This window comes from Pimephales promelas, chromosome 24, assembly GCF_988280905.1.
Source record: "Pimephales promelas chromosome 24, fPimPro1.hap1.1, whole genome shotgun sequence".
Lineage (NCBI taxonomy): Eukaryota > Metazoa > Chordata > Actinopteri > Cypriniformes > Leuciscidae > Pimephales > Pimephales promelas.
This window is the reverse complement of record NC_142792.1, coordinates 7,326,961-7,345,755: the sequence shown is the minus strand read 5'-3', so window position 1 is coordinate 7,345,755 and position 18,795 is coordinate 7,326,961. Positions and strand designations below refer to the sequence as shown.

The 18,795-nt window shown below is 37.0% G+C and overlaps 1 protein-coding gene across 1 annotated transcript in view; it reads right to left on the bottom strand.

The window, feature by feature from the left end:
* sema3aa (sema domain, immunoglobulin domain (Ig), short basic domain, secreted, (semaphorin) 3Aa) overlaps nucleotides 1-17,682 on the bottom strand; it is a 98,121-nt gene extending 80,439 nt beyond the window's left edge. The window contains exons 1-2 of the mRNA XM_089126612.1: nucleotides 17,577-17,682; nucleotides 17,288-17,328 (exon numbers count right to left, since the gene is read on the bottom strand). The gene's annotated coding sequence lies outside the window, so the exon portion shown is untranslated. The remainder of the gene's footprint in view (nucleotides 1-17,287; nucleotides 17,329-17,576) is intronic.
* Nucleotides 17,683-18,795: the final 1,113 nt, after the last annotated feature.

The following is an 18,795-nucleotide window of genomic DNA, read 5'->3' as shown; positions in this document are numbered from 1 at the left end:
AATATATATTCTGGATTCAGTTAAGCTTAATCAACAATATTTGTCATATTATGTTGATTGCCACACACAAAAAAAAAAATACAGTGAGGCACTTACAATGGAAGTGAATGGGGCAAATTGTTGGAGCATTTAACAGCTTATTTTATAGAGCAGTAGCATTTACACATTTGGCAGATATTTTTAACCAAAATGACATTGCATTCAAGGTAGACTTTTTTATCAATTCTTGCTTTTCCCATCAGCTTGCCGTTTGCAGAGCAAATCTGTCATTACTACGTAATGACTCTGAATAATTAATGTTACCTAGAAAGTACAAAACTGCATTTGTATATTTGTTTCAAATATTTCTGTCTAAATATCACTAATCAATTTCTTTAAGACTACAGGACTCCTGGAATGAGAGGTCGCATATGAGAACTATTACCCAGCATGCTTTGCTATCTACCTCATATGAAAGAAACACTAACACAAGTCCGCCGAAGCCCAGCTGACTGTTTATTATTACAGGCTTAGGCCTAATCAATGTTTTAGAAACTGGACCCAACCCAAGCCGAGCTCTGATGGACGGACAATGATAACCACCTGAAAGTCAGGAGAATGAAGGGAAGGATAGCCAGCAAATCAGACCACACAGTTTTGAGGGGGAAGGATCCCTGTTATGGAGTCCCACAGAGTACAAAGGCATTTTAAAGGTCTTTGACTCTTTGGCCTTTTATTCAACCTACAAGTCTGACGTTAGTTTAGGGACACTGACTCAGGCTGTCTCCATTCTCTAGTTCTGTTTCTCCATTGTGGCCAAACAATGGCTCTGACATGTTGGCTGACTATTCTCCACCTCACATGAATGGATTGAATCTAAAGATTTGGCAGATGTTCTGACTAAGTTTTGTCATCATTCTCAGTTCGGCCCACTCGAATTGTTTTCCGTGGCCAATGCATGAAACAACCAATAAAATACGCAGCAGACGGATGGCAGTCCAGGAAACAGTTTACACCATTAAACTGACTGGCAATCTGAGATGCCATGCTGACATGCAGGAAATAGAGCTGTCATGGAAAATTCTTTTGTGCTGATGACAGATTTGAAATTGGGTTTTCTAGCTCCTGTATGTCTGTAAACAGCATTACGACTGTGAAGGGTAACAATTTTCCATCATAAATGGGGAAAGTATCCATTAGCACGGTACAGTAGTATGCAATCACAAGATATCAAGGCATCATGATATAAGAATAATGTACGCATGATTATGAACTACTTAAAAAAAACAAAAAAAACATTACATCCTCCTAAAAAGCCACGCTCGGAAGCTCTCCTGATGTAGATTAGTGTGTGTGTGGGGCGATCTTCCAAATTCAAGATTCAAAGTACATTCGGGATGGTGCCGACATACTGATTGACAGTGGTATGCCCACCTGTTTGGAAAGACTCAGCAGGTGTTCAAATCTCCATGACAACCGTACCATCAATTTACTTTTACTGTCAGTCTTCCACAAAAATACAGCAGCCAGTGAATTCCTGGTCTGCTGGGCTTTTCAAACTGATTTGGGTCCTTCTTAAATCTTCATACCACAGTATATATACAGTACCTTTATAATTAGCTTGGTAAGAAAGCAACTTTCTACCTTACTTTTAGGGTGGAGAAGCCACGTAGTTCTGATCTGGACTGGTAGAAGTTTTAAACTCTATAAAAGGTGAACCGAGAATAATCCCCATTGTGCCCTTGAGCAAAACACTTAACCTTAGGTTGCTCCAGAGAGACTGTCCCTGTAATAAGTGTATTTCAAGTTGCTTTGGATAGAAGAGCCAGCTAATTAGTACGCTGTCGACTTAAAAAGCAATCGTTTGCTGAGAAAATGAAATATAGTGTGCGCTAGTATATCAAAAATGTAATGAAATAAAAGTACAGTCATTAGAGTTCAAGAGAAGGGCCTGGAAACAAAGGGGACAGACTATTGAACGGTCACAAATGGTTGAGCGATCACAGACCAGCACATCAAATGGTCTTTGCAGCAGCACTTTTATGCAGGTCATCCGTCTAACTAATCCCAGACACATCAACACATGACTTAAAAGAACTAAGATCCATTCGATACACACACGCAAGCAGAAAGTAGTAACCCCCTCTGGAAAGCAAGACCTGGATGGCCCTAATTTGTCATCTGGTCAATGCATTAGGACTTTCTTTCGCCAAATCCACCCATTACTCCTTTAATAGCCACAGAGAACGCAGAGGTAAGCTTGAGCAATCTGTCTTGAGTTTGACACTCACTTTCAAACTTCACACTTTTAACGGGGGCAACTCAACACCTTTCAGCTCAATGAGCTGCACAAAGGAGCCAATTAGATCCTGGGCTTCAGTGACCAGGGATCCCACGCTCAACTCTATTACGCTGACTGCACAACTGAGGGCATCAAGCTTAACTCAACACTTCATATACTCTTCCCTTTTTCAAAATCCAAACCACTGGTCATTAGCAGTCTTACTCATAGCAATCAAAGAACATGATGTTTGTTAAACAAGGTCAGCAGAATCAAGGATGGTTCAGATTCAAGTTTAAATGGGAACTAGCTTCACTTTGCAGCAGTGGGTTTTGTACATCTTCTGAAAAGCTGGATTTACGCATTTTTATTAAATTGTTTGTACTGTTTGTTGGTTTTAATTGGACACCTGTGATAGCCAAGTGATCACGAATCAAACCCTTAGATTATAGACACAACTGATGTAAGTTACACAGAAAAGTAGAGTATCCATATTTAAGAAAGTTATTTTTCACTTTACAATTTACAGTATGGGTTGGAAATTAAATTCCGGTTCTTATTCAGCTGGTTCCATTTCCAAAGGCCAAATGACATTCGGTTCAGTTCAAAACCACTACCAAATCTTCAGAAAAAGATCAATGTAGCTAATGACCAACGTAGTCTGAAGACCACCAAGGTTTAGGGTGCCATTTGGGACAGGGAGGGTTAAGTCTGAAGCCCAAATGAAGTGAAATCACATACAGTTTAACCAGAGAGTAGACTAATTCTAAATCAAAGGAATCTATAATGAGTTTTTTTTTAGTGATTCAAAAACATTTAACATAGAAATTGTAAAAATCAAAAATACAGTGTACAATCAGTCCAATTCTCAAACAAATTAGTCTAAAAAAATTGACACAATTAGACCATTGATTAAAGTAAATCAGACACATAAAGCATGACCTGTGTATAGCGATTCTCGGTCAAACACATTTAAAAACCAACAACATAAAATTGAATTTTGTGTTTCTAAGTGAATCAAACATTTACAGCACAATCATTTCCAAACAATTTCCTCTAATGAGCCAATTCGTTTAAAGTGAATCCAAAAAAAACAAGGTATGATCAGTGTAGACCAATTCTGGATTAAACGAGATGTTCTAACTTCTTTTTGGTGATTAAAATAACCCATATGATATTCCTTCTTACAGAACTTAAAATGGAACCGCTAACATGTATTATTAAGAGGAAACAACAAGAATCATACCACAGTAATCAAGAGTAGAACAAGCATCATATTGTCAGCAGAGTATTTCTGTTCAAAAAAGGCAACTGAATCTCTCCTTTAACAAGATACAATGTGAAACTATGTGCTGGAAATAGCAATCCTAGGCTAGAATGCTCTTTGGACTGTCCTTAGCTTGTCCTTAACTCATATGACCGTGATTTGTCGCCTGCCATTCTAACACAATAAAAGTTAAATGAGGCCCCAGGGGCAGAAGTCGAGTCTTTTGGCATTGCATTTGCAGCGTTGACTCATGGCGTTGGATAAAACTGAGACCTGACATGACCGCAAGAGAGAGCAGCACAAGGGGTTTATCGTAACAACTCCATTGTCAAAATCAGGCATCACGTCACAAAGAATAACATCATTACCTTAATAGCACTTAAAATGACTGATCTACGTCTCTATAAGTGTTTTATCTGCCTGTCTAGATGAAAGAAGATTTAAGAGAAGTGGAGAAGAGAGAATCTTGGGGGTGGGGATAGAGCCGGGTGCACATAGACAGGCCGAATTACAGCGTGTCACATGAAAAACACAACTGTCTCAGATATGAGAGATATTAATGAATGCTAATGAGAGGGAAAGAGACAGAGATAAGGCACACGGAGAGATAAAGAAGAGATGAGGAATAAGATGAAGCCATACACGCGTTTGAGGGTTGGACACGCATACCTCCAAACCAGGTTCCCAAGGGAACTACCAGAAAAGAGATCTAAATATGGAGCTTGGGACTTAGGCGAGGTTAAAGTTCACAGGGTCAGGGGGGCTACCGTCAGTCCACACGGTGACCTCACTCTCTACTAACGTCTTCATCAGATGTCCGGTTACATTATACCTTTTACAAGAACTGTTAGAGACCCCACTGTCCACAAACACTAAGAACTGCACAAACAGAGCTCAATAAGAAGCCAGCTCTGACAGATGGACAGAGGTGACAGTGTTTCATCTCATTATTTCACCTCAGAACCCTTAAAACTGTATTAATACATAAAAACAATACAATATTCAATACAATATAAAACTAATTCCTAAGACTAGGTATATTTCAAAATGTAAAGATTCATAATCGTTTATTTTTAATGTGCACATTGCACATTTAAACACCCGAATGAACACAAATAAAACAAATTACCCAAATCTTAAATAGTATAATATAAAATGTCAGTTCCCTAAAGAATATCTGTTTTTGAAATGTGTCTTTTCATAAAATTGTTGTATCACCTATTTATCGGTCGATACTTGATATTTAAATATGCATGCTCATTTTTAAATGACCTTAGCTTATTATCTTATTTTAAAAAAATGTAACTAAAATTAGTCATTTAACAGTTATCTGCCATTACAAGAAACTGTATCCATGTATATGTAACTGTAGATTAATTATTTTAAAAAACTGTCTATCAAGCTAAATTCGAACTCATGACCTCTCACACTTACGGTTAGAAATATTTCCTGTGAGCCACATCGCGTTGGGCTGAGACTGAGACCCCCAAAAACTGAAATCATAGACCGTCCCCTGCTGAAGTGTCATTCACACACCCTATTGAGTGTCACAGCCCTAATGATTTTATATAGCCGGGTGCTGATGTGAGAGTAATGATTTATTAATAGAGCGAGATTCAAGTATAGTTGTCTAATTACTCTAGCAGAGGCTCAGTTTATGTGTCCTGAGATTTTCTCAACTATTTCCGGGTGACGGGTGGAGACGGGCGTCCCCTTTCAATGTTGCCTTGGATTTTTTCCCTGTTCATGTGACTCGACCCTTGGCCTTTGTCTCGCTGATGCACACATCACAGTACATCACCATGGCGGCCCTCGAGGTCGCGACCCAGAGCCGAACACGGGTTGCACACGAGAATCAGCCTGAGAACTGACATATACACCTGTACAGAGAAGATCATCTGTCCTTTTCATACACACGTTTATCCACTCTGTTATTACTTTATCCACTCACTTGATGCATCCTTTAGCTTTTCAATGCCATTGCATTTATAACATTAGTGATAAACAAAGGTCTAAGACGGCTAATTCTTATTTTTTATTACAAATAATATTACAATAAAATAAATTCTTAAAACTTTTGGTTTATTTTCAGGTTTAAATTTGACTTTTGGACCCTTTTGTTGTGGCAGAATTTCTCATTCCTTTCTGGGGTTTTGGCAGCAGGTGAGTTTGTCCTGTGATTTCACTTTCTCCCCCTCTCTCTTCTGATTCAAAGCGAGATGCCTTTATTACAGGAATCACACATTGCATTAGAGCAGTCTGTAATTAAACATGTCCAGTGGCGGTCATTACCAAATACCAGCTCTAATTGCCCCTTATCTGGGGTAATTACTGCCTAGTAGGAGAAAATGACTCCATATCATGTGGAGAGAGGCTGATGTGGCACTGGTGTGTGTATGTGTGTGTGAAGAGGTGGGTAATTGTGTTAAATTTATGTTGAGATGGAACGAGAGCTGTACGAGTCGGGGGAGGTGAGAACGGACTGTAATACAGAGGTGACGGCTTAGCAGGTGCATTAATGCTATACATAAACACATACTGGCATGTGAAATCTAAAGAGGGGATCAGTAAAGTTAATGTGATAATTGTATTATTTTAAATACTTTATAAATACTACCACTAGGAAAAGATATTTATTTAATATAACAACAACTTTGGTAACACTTTATTTTAGGGTTCAATTCTCGCTGTTAATTAGTTGCTATTAATTATGCATATTACAAGCATATTTGCTGTTTATTAGTACTTAAAGCGCATTAATGCCTTTAACCTTGTTCTACATCCCATAATCATACATCTAAACTTAACAACTATTAATAAGCAGTAAGTTAGGAGTTTGAGGCAAAATTCATAGTTAATAGTGAATATGTGTTCCACATGCTAAAGTTTTTAACATTTTATTATATATTATAATAATTAAATAATATAACTTTTAGGCAAAGGCTAATTGCAAATAGTGTTAAATGTACGCTAAATCAAAATTAAGTAATCTAGTAATATTGTGTATAAGATTAAATAGTTGTTTGGTGCTATTTTTACCTAAAATGGTTAAATCATAAATGGATACCGCTTTATTGGGACATTACTCGTTCATGTCTGTAAAGCCATCCCCTACACTTAAACCTTTGCCCTACCCGAGAAACACTTTATTCCCAATACCGTTAAGCACTTTATTTCCACTTTTTGAATATTTTGTTCATTTTACTTAAAATGAATGCCTCTATATGAACTGATATGCAATGGAAAAAGGGAGAATAATGAGTTAGGAAAAAAGGCATACTCGAAAGCTAGCGCCCTGCCTCACTGCCACATCACTGCTCCAGTTATCAGATTGGTTCCTTTTGTTATTTTGTCTGGCTCAACCATACAATGGTGGGCGGAGTTAGTGTAAATAGCCACTGCCAACAAGGCAGGCAATTTGCACTTGGTCTAAATATACACTCTGTAACTTTTCGGACCGGGACAGGAATTGACCCAGATTGTACCTGGGTCCCACTGCTTATATTGGACAGTGGAGAATCAACAAGGGATTTGGACAGAGTCCGGATGGGTCCAGAACATGAATTGACCGAGTCTGGACCTGAGTCCCACTGCTACAATTAGCAAAAAAAATTTAAATAATAGGTACTCTGTAAAATTTTACACAAAATGTGTCTAAGAAACACCAATTTAACTGACCTCCTCAGGGAAAGCCAGTTCCATCCTAATAGGGCTTTCTTGTCACTGTGGCCGCCCTAGCAGCACTGCAGGTTTTGTGCGGGGCGTTGGCAAGCTGGAGACATGCTTCATTCCCTGCAGTGTGAAGCAATGTTTTATCCATACATGAGTGTGCACTCTCACTGTCTCAGCGATTTTGAGACCTCTGCAGCTCTCAGCACATACCCCTAACCTCCGAGTATGTGTGTGTGTGTGTACTAAGGATCAGGGGTGTCACTACTGGATCGATGGCTCACTGTGTCTGACACGACTGTGTCGATTCAGCACACTCTGTGAACAAAGAAAAATCAGCACACACACATACAACTCAAAATTCTTGAATTCCATCACAAGGTCACTGCATTCAGCCAGGGGTCCCGAGGGACATGTGTTGAGCGCCCTATCCTGCTCTAACAGCGCTGTCTAAATCTGAAGAGCACTGAGGTTACTCTACAGGAGAGAGACCTACAAAGCAAATCTCAATGTGCCAACTACACACTTTTTCATAATTTGCCACTTACAATCAAGAAATTAATTTATTATTTAAAAAATAAATATATAAATCACTTTTAACGAAAACTAACGAATTAAACTAAATAAATATACAGTATATAAATAAAATGTTTAAAAATATAGAATGTCTAAAAATCTATATAAAATGTATAATTAAGCCACATCTACTAAAAGACACATATCATAGAAAATTATTCTTTTTTCATTATTATTTATAATAAGACTTTATAAATAAAAGTAAGTCACTGTGTTTATTTAAAAATTTATTATAAAATTTATTATAAAATTGAATGATAAAATATATGGCATAATTAAATATGCCAAATAGATATATAGGCTAATTAAAAAAAAATGACCATTGGTAAGATAAAGTTTATCCATTTTAATTTGCCATTTAAGTAAAAAATAAATAGTCATCAATTTATTAATTTGAAAATGAAAGCATTAAAACCTTTAAAAATAACAGAAAAGAGTTGTATTATAAAATGTTTCATTATAAATATGATTTCATCACAATCATTTATAATTTGACAAATTTAATAATCAGAGTTTATTATAATTGTATTATTTATTTATTTATTTATTTAAATCATTACTTAAATATGTATTTTTGGATACATTTTTTCAATATAAAAAGTAAATGAAAAATTTAAAATACAAGAAAATGGATAAATACTTTATTGATTATTTTATTGTATAATGTATCCCAGCTATTGTCTATTTATTTGTCTTCATTTTATAATCGTATTATTTATCTTTTCATAATTGTTGGGTGTCTCTGGTGTTATTCTTCTTTTGTATTTCTTTCTTAGTTAGTAATTCATTACGAGACTGCTAAATGAACAAATGTAATATATAAAATTAGGTCAGCTAAATTTGAATTAGATGTTACACTAGAGCACATATCACATCTGTCATAAACAGCTCATATAATGGACTTCCATTGCAGAAGAGTGATTAAATAACGGTCAATGCAGCACATTTCCTGTCTGTGTACTACTAAGATTGAGTATACAGCAAAGAGTACAGTGCTTGAGATACACAGTAACGTATACAGTTGCATCTTTGAAAGAGCGTGTGTGTGTTAATGATTAAACTGTGTTGGCTCTCTGTTCATCTCTGATTGATAACACGTATCCCTGTCTCCCCACGGGCCCATTAAGAATCTCTTGTCTGTGTTCCTGTCACAGCTCGTGCTTCGAAAGAGCACATCACACTTCCTCCCCGGCAAATGTCGGAATGGGATTAAACGATCGCCTGTCCCCGGTGAGCGCAAATGAAACCAGAGAGCTGATCCGCTCCGGTGTGGTAAAAAATCGCTCCACCTCAGCAAAACACTTGGCATTTCTCAGTATCAGCTTTCGTTTTCAGCATAACTTTTGGCTTCCAACTGTCATCCATAAATCCTATTCGGTGAAAGTTTTTCATAATGCTCATGCCATACAACTGTATGCGATGCGCATCCAGAGATCTCACAGGGAGGAAGTGGAGATGACAAGATGTTTCTCAGTCTCTTAAAAGATTTCAAGGTGATTTACAGCTAATCCTTTGTCCGTGAACTTCAAAAATCAAGGATTTATTAAACATAAAGATCATGGGAAAAAAGGACACATGTTGGTGTGAAGAATTATAAGTGTAATTCTAAATGGTGCCACTGTTAAATGAATATGCCTCTAAGGGTATTTTCACGCTTGAGCTTTTGGAGCAGAAATGATTCAGTCTGACTATAGAGTTCAGTTCATTTACTTGGTGTGAAAATCGGAGAGAAAAAAAAAAGTGTTCAAAAGATGGCTCTATGCAAAACTTAATAAAATTATATATGACTTGTGAGAAGATTCTAACCCATGTCTAGTGAACCCAAGCCCTCTACTCATAAAATATAGATTCATAAAAACTGCTGAGCCAAAACCAAATCTAATATCTAACATTTGATACCATGGATGGCTGACAGAAGTTCAGTCTTCTATCTAAAATGCATGGAGTATTTATGGAAAAGAGCCGGTCATACTCGCTAATTAAATTATAGCATGTAAAAATGGATCTCTTCATATAGTGCCAAAGACAAAAAGCCTCACTAGAGTTACTACAAAACAGAATAACATTTGACCCAAGCATCAACAGAAAAAAAATCAATCAATAGTAAAACATTTCTATCCCAGCATAAAAACTAAAACCTAGATGTAGATTGATCCCATTGTTGCTCTGTTTGTTTGGACATCTTGACCAGGCCAGTATAGCAACAACGGCTCAACCAATAGCATGAGTTTAAGGCAGGAACATCTGTTTGTTCGACCAATGAGAATGGGAGGAGAGTTCGGGAGACCTGTTTGGAACAGCTATTGTTTTTGCTATTGTGGTGTATAATAAACGACAAAATCCAATAAAGTTAATTTCAGGATGACACTAGATTATCGAAAATGAACGAAATGCGATAAAAGTGTACGAAACTTCCTTTCAACTCCATGTGTCTCCATTTATAACATGCACTCGCATAAACAGCTGCATCAGTAATGACGATGAATAGCATCCCTCAGCGCTGTCTAGGGACATTGATCATGGACATTAAGCACGGAGGTCTGCGGTCTGGGAGAAAGCTGTTCACATGCTTAAATCTGTGACAAATCCATTCTAATTTGGCTCCTTCTCCTGATAACCTCCAATACCGGGCGCTTTGTAGAAACAAATAGCCTTTAATGCTGTACGCCAACATCGATCTTCCAGAAAATGTGTTTTATAGAAAATGAGATTCATTTATATGCATTTTAATCATCTTATTAATGTGATAGTTACCCAAAAAATGAAAATTCAGTCATAACTTACTCACCCTCGTTTCATTCAAAACCTGTTTGAATTTCCTTCTTGTAACACAAATGAAAAAGATATATATAAAGTCAATGTATATGGGTCCAATGTTGTTTAGACACTGCAGTGTTCTTCAAAACTACTACTTTTGGGTTTCACAGAAGACGTAAGCCATACGTTTGTAAATGAGGGTGAATAAATGGTGACTGGATTTTTATTTTTGGATGAACTTTTCTTTTAAGTGAAAAAAACTAAACAAAAACAATTGTTTCTGTCCAATAACAGAGAAGATAGTGGTTAAAGGAATAGTCCGCCCAAAATGAAAATTTTGTAACCAAATTTGTAATTGTTTGGGTATGGTATAGACTTCCATAGTAGGAATAAAATATTTACAAAGTCAATACCATCAACTGTCTGGTTACCAAGATTCTTCAAAATATCTTCTTTTGTGTTCATCAGAAGAAACAAACTCATACAGTGTGAGTTAATGACAGAATTTTCATTTTTGGGTGAACTATCCCTTTAAGTGTTTAGATAAATTGCTCAATTAAGGTGGTCTTCAAGTTCCACATTGATGGTATTGATCAGATCCAATGGAAGAAAATCAAAGTGAAGTGAAATCCAATGCAATGTTGAATGCTTTCATTTTCCTCATCAAGTATGGATGAACAGTGTTATTTCTCATAAATGTCATCTTACCCATTAAAGACATTAATCTCTATGAGGCCTCACTCAGTGACTAGATTCCGCGGAGTCTTCTGGCTTACGCCCCACCGGACCAGGGTTGGCAGGGCTTGAGGTAGTGTGTGTGCGGCCGTTTTTATTTGACCCGACTGCAGCAGCAGCAGGGGTACGAGTGGGAAAACAGGAAAGGGTTTTATGGTCGGATCTATAGCTGCCACTGGAATCAAAGACACACAGACAGAGGAAACATGGCCACATGGATACAAAGGGCAGACGCGCATTACTAGCTGAGAAAGCCCGATCAAGCAAATCTAGTCCCAGAGAGAGAGCGTTCGCGCATGGTAGCACACCAGTGTGATATAAATGGCAACCTACTGAGCCATTTGTGCTCCTACATTTGATATCTAATAAACAAGAACAAATGAGACTGTCCTTCACACTCGAGGAACGAAATCTGACATCAGCGCACAAACAGCCCATTGACAACTGGAGCACAGAAGCACGCTAGGAACTGTGTGAAAAGGTTGATGTGCGGTCGAGATGATATCGGTTACGTACTAATGGGTTCTGGTTGTATTTTCCATGTCTTGAAGTTGGCCAACTATGCGAGAATTATTATTGCTTGAGTTTGAGGTTTGAGTGACAAGGTGGACGGCGAGAGACTTGTGACGAGCGTGACCCTTGGCCGAGAAACCATCAGATGCCGAGGTAATTTCCATTGCTGCTAAGTTTAAGTTTTAACTGGTTTACACGTCTTTATTTTGAGAACACAGCTGAAGTATCAAAAGGCAACAGTGCTGGTGAACATAACCGGGTTTGTGATGCCATGAAAAAGAAATAGAGTTATGCCAAGCCTAAAATGTATGCCTAGACATAGTATGAGCCTAAAAAGGGCTCTTTAAATATGAAACCCCCCACGCCACCTCTGTATTCATGTTATATACACACACAGATCTATTCATAATGAAAATTCAATTGAAAGCTAGATGAATCTGTACCTCTAGCACATCAATAAAGCTCTTAAAATCACCATCACTTTTAAAGAAGGGAAATACAATGGGCAAATCATTCAGAAGCACTGTGTCCATAGCAACGGCAGAACCATCTAGCCTTCTAAACGAAATATTGACCCCGTACTTTCATTTTCTGTCACCAGAGGCAGTGAATGCTGGAGAATACAGTAAGAAACAAAATCTCACAAAGAACATTTCCGTGTCATATTTTAGAAGAGAAGATAATTAATATGTCCAAGGTCATTAAGGTTTAATTTTTGTATATATAGCGTGTGTGTGTGTGAGTGTGTTTCATTATTTTCTTGACAACTATAAGCACTACAATATATACAATTTATAAATTCAACTAATTTTTTCTTTTCTTTTTTGTGACTGGGAATTATTACACTGCTTCATTGAGTTGTTTGACTATACACACTCCCATTTGTTAACCATTTTCAACATGCTGCAGAGGGATAAAAGAATGCTTTTGTGGACAATGGGATGTGTATCCTGAGGAAAGCTGTGTTAAGTCAAAACGCATTGATCAACAACTTTTTCATTTTGTAATGATTTAGTCCAATTCATTAAAGGCCTTTTTATGCTTAACCATGAGTGCCGTGGAATATTTTATTGTTTTCAAATAAAATAAAGTAAATAAATAAAGACAGACTAAAAGGTTTTTTTTTCTTATTTTCAAATATTGTGAAATATCGTTATAATTTAAAATACCAGTTTTTTTTTTTGTAAAAATAGAAATTTGTAAGATAATATTGCATCCTTGCTAAACAAAAGTACAATTGTTATTTTATTGTACTACTGATGGCAAAGTTTTTAATGGTTTATACTGCATATGTTTATTTAATATTTTCATTTATACTGATTACTGAAAACAATTGAAAAATACCACCAAAAAAATGACCACGAACTATGCAGGATGTGCAAAACCGGCCTCACTGTCATGAAATGGTCACAATGCAACCTATAAATATATATATATATATATATATATATATATATATATATATATATATATATATATATATATATATATATATATAATAGATTTTCATACAAATCGAAATTCTGGTTTCATCATTTGCAGCTGGTGAAATGCCGCCAGGACTGTTTTTGTGAGCTTCACTCATGACTGCTGGCGAGATTTGGGTGGGGGGAATGGTGGGGTTTGAAACAGGAGAGGATATCAGCTCAGTGGATGTAATCTCTGTGCTGACTTATCAGAAACACATTTGCTGAAATAAATCGGTAAGCGCCTACAACACAGAATAGGGCAATGGGCCAAAAAGCCCCTCTCAGACTGGATGAAGCATGTGATGTCAGCCTCTCCGGGTCTCCTTTCAACCTGGGACCCCCATCTCATTTTCATTCGCTTTTTCCTAACCTGTCCTTCTCTCTGTAGCCTCACAGAAAATAATAAGGCTTCCTCCCGTGTCCCTGAGGGCTGTGCTTGCGAGAGGGGTCAGAGCGGACCCCGCGCGCACAAAATGCAGCCTCTCTCTCCTTAGCGGGCTGTCAAGAATTTAAAAAATGGAGACAGGCTGAGAGAGGCTGAGGCAATTACTCATTTACAGTCTGTATAGACGTTACTGAAAGCTGCCTTCCCTCGGCTACGGAGCAGCAAATGTGTTTCCAATTAAAACTTATGTTTACATATTCTGCATTTTCTATTGTGTAATTGCAAGATTTATTGCAGACCTCTTGTATTTCCTCTGGGGCGGAAAATTCGGTTGTGAGGCGTTAATGTCACATGACTGGTGCCAAGCACAGAACTCTCTTAAAATTCGATCAGCGAGGCTGTGGAAGCAGGACGGGGCCGTCCGCATTGGGCCATATGGGATTTCTAGTCATAAGATATAAATGAGAGGTTTTGGACTGTGCGAGAACCAGTCGGGAAACGCTGAACGTGATCCAGTTATGGACGTCCGTTGAGGTCCGCTGCACTGGCACCCCTAACACGCTGTACATATGGCCATACGTAACGTACTGCACAACAACACGACACATGGAAGGCATGCGATCTGGCCTTTGAAACGAACACCAACTCTATTTAATGACACAAGAGATATGAATAATTGCAATAATGTCCTTGCGGTTTCCGTCCGCCTCCGTCCCCCAGATCCCTCATGATGCATGCTGTTGTCCAAAACGAAGGCACGCTCATGGCTTAGATGTTTCGGAGCGGAACTTGGCAAGCGTCGTTTGGATCCACGCACTTTAAGGCTTGTCGTCATGGTGATTTGTCTTAATGCCCATGCGACCTAGACCCCTGCATCTGTTTTCTTTTCTCTTCCCTCTCTCATAATCTGCTTAATTATTTAACGGTAATATCATTCAAAACTGGCTTTGGGAATTTAACACTCTTTTGCTCTAATTTAGTTTTTTTCTCAAAACAATCAGGTCCATCTCACTTTAAATGCATAAAATAAAAAGTAACAATCCATAGTACAAGAATGAACTTAAGATAAAATAAACATAAATGGATTGTATTTATACATCCCTCGATTTGGAAAAAGAGATCCAATCCTGATGATTTTGGACTAACAGTGCTCTCTGCTGGACAAAGGGAGCATTACGATTGGCCCACCACTCGAGGTCAGCCATTTTGTAGTTTTAACACGTGGCCACAACCACTAAAACTCACACTGACGCTAAGCAGACTTTCCAAGAAGCGGATTATTCCGACCCCTGTACGACCACCGCTGTATCCCATACAGACACATGCAGCGAACGGTGAAGACGCCAGCCGTAATGTGAGGCATGTGTGTGTGAGACGGGTCTGAGGGTCTTGCAATGCTCGGCAAGACTGCGGTGCAGTGGGAAAAGGATCTGCGTGTGTTTCGGTATGCAGATCTGTGAGTCAGCCAGAGTTCCACAGACACACACTCGCAAACAACTAACACGCTAATACACACTTGTACTGTTCCCCTGAGAGAAAGAGAGTGATATGCCAACAAAACTTCACCACAGTTCTCAGTAAGGGGTGGAAAGACATATGACAGATCAAGTATGAGGATATGAAGAGGTTCACCTCTGTCTGCAGGCCTTTCTGTTGCAAATGCTCACAGAAATGATAGAACAAGACTGCTTAAAGGTGAAATGTGTCATTTCTGAGCTTAAATTATGATGGCCCCTTTGCACTGTAAAACAAAAAGTTGTTTTCTTACATTTTAAGTTCAATCAACTAGGAAGTCATTTCAACTTAAAATAGATTAGACTTAGTTGATCCTTGTATAACATAATTTAACTTATTTTGATGAGTTAAAGCAATGTAAAAACATGCTGTCAAAACTTTTTAATCATATAATTTTTACAGTGTGTCAACTGGCTGTACCTACTGAAAAACAGGAATTCAACTTAAAGTAATGTTACTTCATTACAAAAATAAAGAATGGTCTTGACTCATTCCTTGCTTTTTTTTAACTAAACAAAAAAAGTACAATTGAGGTTACGGTAAGGCCCCTGAAGTAATTGACAAATGTGAATCTTACAGTGTAAGTTTATAAAAGCGCTTATATTACTTATTGGTAACATTTTATTAAAGCTAACGGTATTATTTAAGCTTTAAAGTTGTTCTTGTCATTTTTATGGTATCCAACACCTTATTGAATATACCTAATTGGATATAATGCAACAAAATTGGATATAACTGCACACAGAAAAAACAAAAACACCCCTTTTACTTCCATTGTAAGTGCCTCAGATCATTTTGGGCCAAATTTTGATAAAATATAAGAAAAAGGTTAATGTCACATTCAAACCAAGCACCTGTCTGTCAGTCAACAGTACAAATTTTGCATTGACAATTGAATCTGATGCAAAGCTTTCGCACAGAATTCCTGATTGTGTGGATCACTATTATTCAAAGTCAAGTAGATTCCTATTGAGATTAAAGGCAAAATTAATTTTGGTAGTGATCAACATCAAGCCCTAAATGCTGTCAGATGAATTTAACTTGTAGAGAACCTTAAATATTGTAGACATTCACTTCACAACAATATTTGAAATATTCAAGGGGTAACACTTGCATATAACAATAAAAACATTTTAAAAAGACACTATGCAATAAAAAAAAAATCAGACTTCAAATGATATTCTTGGTCTCAAACACCTAATTAGATATAACAAAATTAGATATAACTTTACACTGAAAAACACTGTAGAGCCAAATTTCGAAAAAGTCAAACAAAGGTCATAGCCTCACATCAGACTGCACATGATATACTCGGTTTAAATCTGAACGGCCTCCAGTGAAAATACAACCATCCCACCTTTTCTGTATTTACATACTTTGTGTTGAATTGAGGAAATTTCTCCTAAACAGACAGAGAATTGTTATGTAACGCTCTATGGTGCTGTAAATAACATTTACACTTCACAGATGCCAAAGCGACTAACAAATGGCCTAAATACAGTATAATACGATGTCATATATCCTCAGGTGTATGACATCCTAAACTTATTTTAATATATTTATGTTAATAAAAGCAATAGTTGTTCCGGCACCAGAAGTGTTACTTTCACAAACAGGCTCAAGTTTCCTTTGAACAGCGAACTGTTTAGCTCACAGAAAATGTGTTCCAGGTGTTCATGTCAATATAGATTTTCTGCAGTCTTGTTGTGTGCTGTTTGACATGAGAGATCATACAGCTTTGAGATGTTTGAATATGGATAAGCTGAATTCCGTCATGTACTCTTTGACATATTACCAATGAATCTGTCCTGTTTCTTTGTTTGTATGTCAAGCCTGCATTAATTTTCCACTGCATTTTAACTTATTTTTCAGTCAGGATACGGTATATAACATTAGATCATCTGCAATTTGTAGCAGATGATAACTGAGAGAGGGTACCAACTTTTGAGTAATTTCAAAGTTAAAAATTATTACTTTGGTACAATTTGCTTCCCTGCATATATATATATATATATATATATATATATATAAGTGACAAGTGGGGCCACAACAAAGCAAATATTGAAAAAAATATATAGCAAGCATGCAGAGCATTGCCAATCTTATTGCTTTCTCGCATTCATAATTCAACAGTAACTTACCAAATCAGATGTGCTTTTATCAGATGAATCAGCTGCTTAACCTGAAACAATATAAACAGTTCAATGTAACAGTGTAGTAGCCTATATCTTATCATTGTCTATGCTTACACACATTATCTGATAGGCTTTTCACACTTTAAATCATCTGTTAATGTAATCCTTGGTTAACTAGTTCCACTTCTCACTTCTTAATCATAATTTACCACGAGTTAGTAATTAGCTAATCCTCCAGATATTACGAGTTCATACCCTATGGTTCATACTGTAGCCTACGTTTGTAAACACTGACCTGTTTACCGTTCTTATCTTCATATTTTGGCGACTTGTTTTAATAACACCAAAAAAGTCGTGATGTAAATTAGCTCTGGTTGTGTTTTGACACATAAAGCAAACATGAACTTTAGTTAACGGTTTCTCCATCGTTGTTATATATATTTATTTTAAATAAACTGCAGCGAGGGAAAGTTCCTCAGACTGTGGACGCTCATGAATATTTATAGATAAACGCTGAGGCTGATTATGATTGGCTGGTAGTCGATTGGTTGCCATGTTACAGTGTTTTACAGTTTTTCTCAATCGCTTTTATATATTTATCGAATCATCCTTAGAAATGTTCAAAACAACTTGTGCATTTCTCAAAACAATTCGTACAAATACTAGCAAAACACCATGGATTACCTGCAAAAGCCAGTCTCTTGCTCCTTTGTTCATCTCTCAAAGAACATCTCAGTGCCATCAGAATGACAAGTCCTTCTGTCCTTGTGTACGAATAAGACTGCTATAGTCATGTTTTCAATATAACAGTGTACTCTGGAGGGATGTTCTGATGTCCACTAAAGTTTTGAAGGCAATTATTGAAAATTGTAGGTTACACCTTAGTAGGCTATGTGGGAGTTTGAGAATTTCCATTCTGATCTGAGAAATGTACCAACGCTACTGAGAAAAACTGTAAAGATGTGAAACCATGTGAAATTTGTACTGCTAAGAAAATGTTTACAGTTTTGGGCATCTTACAATATGAACATTATGATGTGTGTGATTGTTGTAAATAAATTATATTATGTTTAGTTAGCTGTCTATTCTGTTTTGAATTTTCTGCATAATATATGTATATTGTTGCCTGTTTCTGCTCAAAGTTTGTTCTGAAAGTTATAACAGCTCGTGTAAATAATTGGAGAAGAGATTAATAAATTATGGTAACGCATCACATCAAACATCAGAATCTTTCTCTCTCATTTCATTCCAATGCTGGAAAGGCCAAAATATTGAAATAAACAAAACATTTGCTGATGCATCTGTGTATAAGCATGCATCAATAATACGTTTAAGACTATGGCATGCACAAATTGCATTATGTATATGCCAAGGGTCATGTTGTACAATTTGAGACTGCATAAGCAAATCATTTTACATGCAAGTACCGCACTAAAGCAGCATTAATTCTTGTCAATCACAATGACAAACTTAATTCATTTAGAACATTGAAGAACTGACAGATGTAAAACATT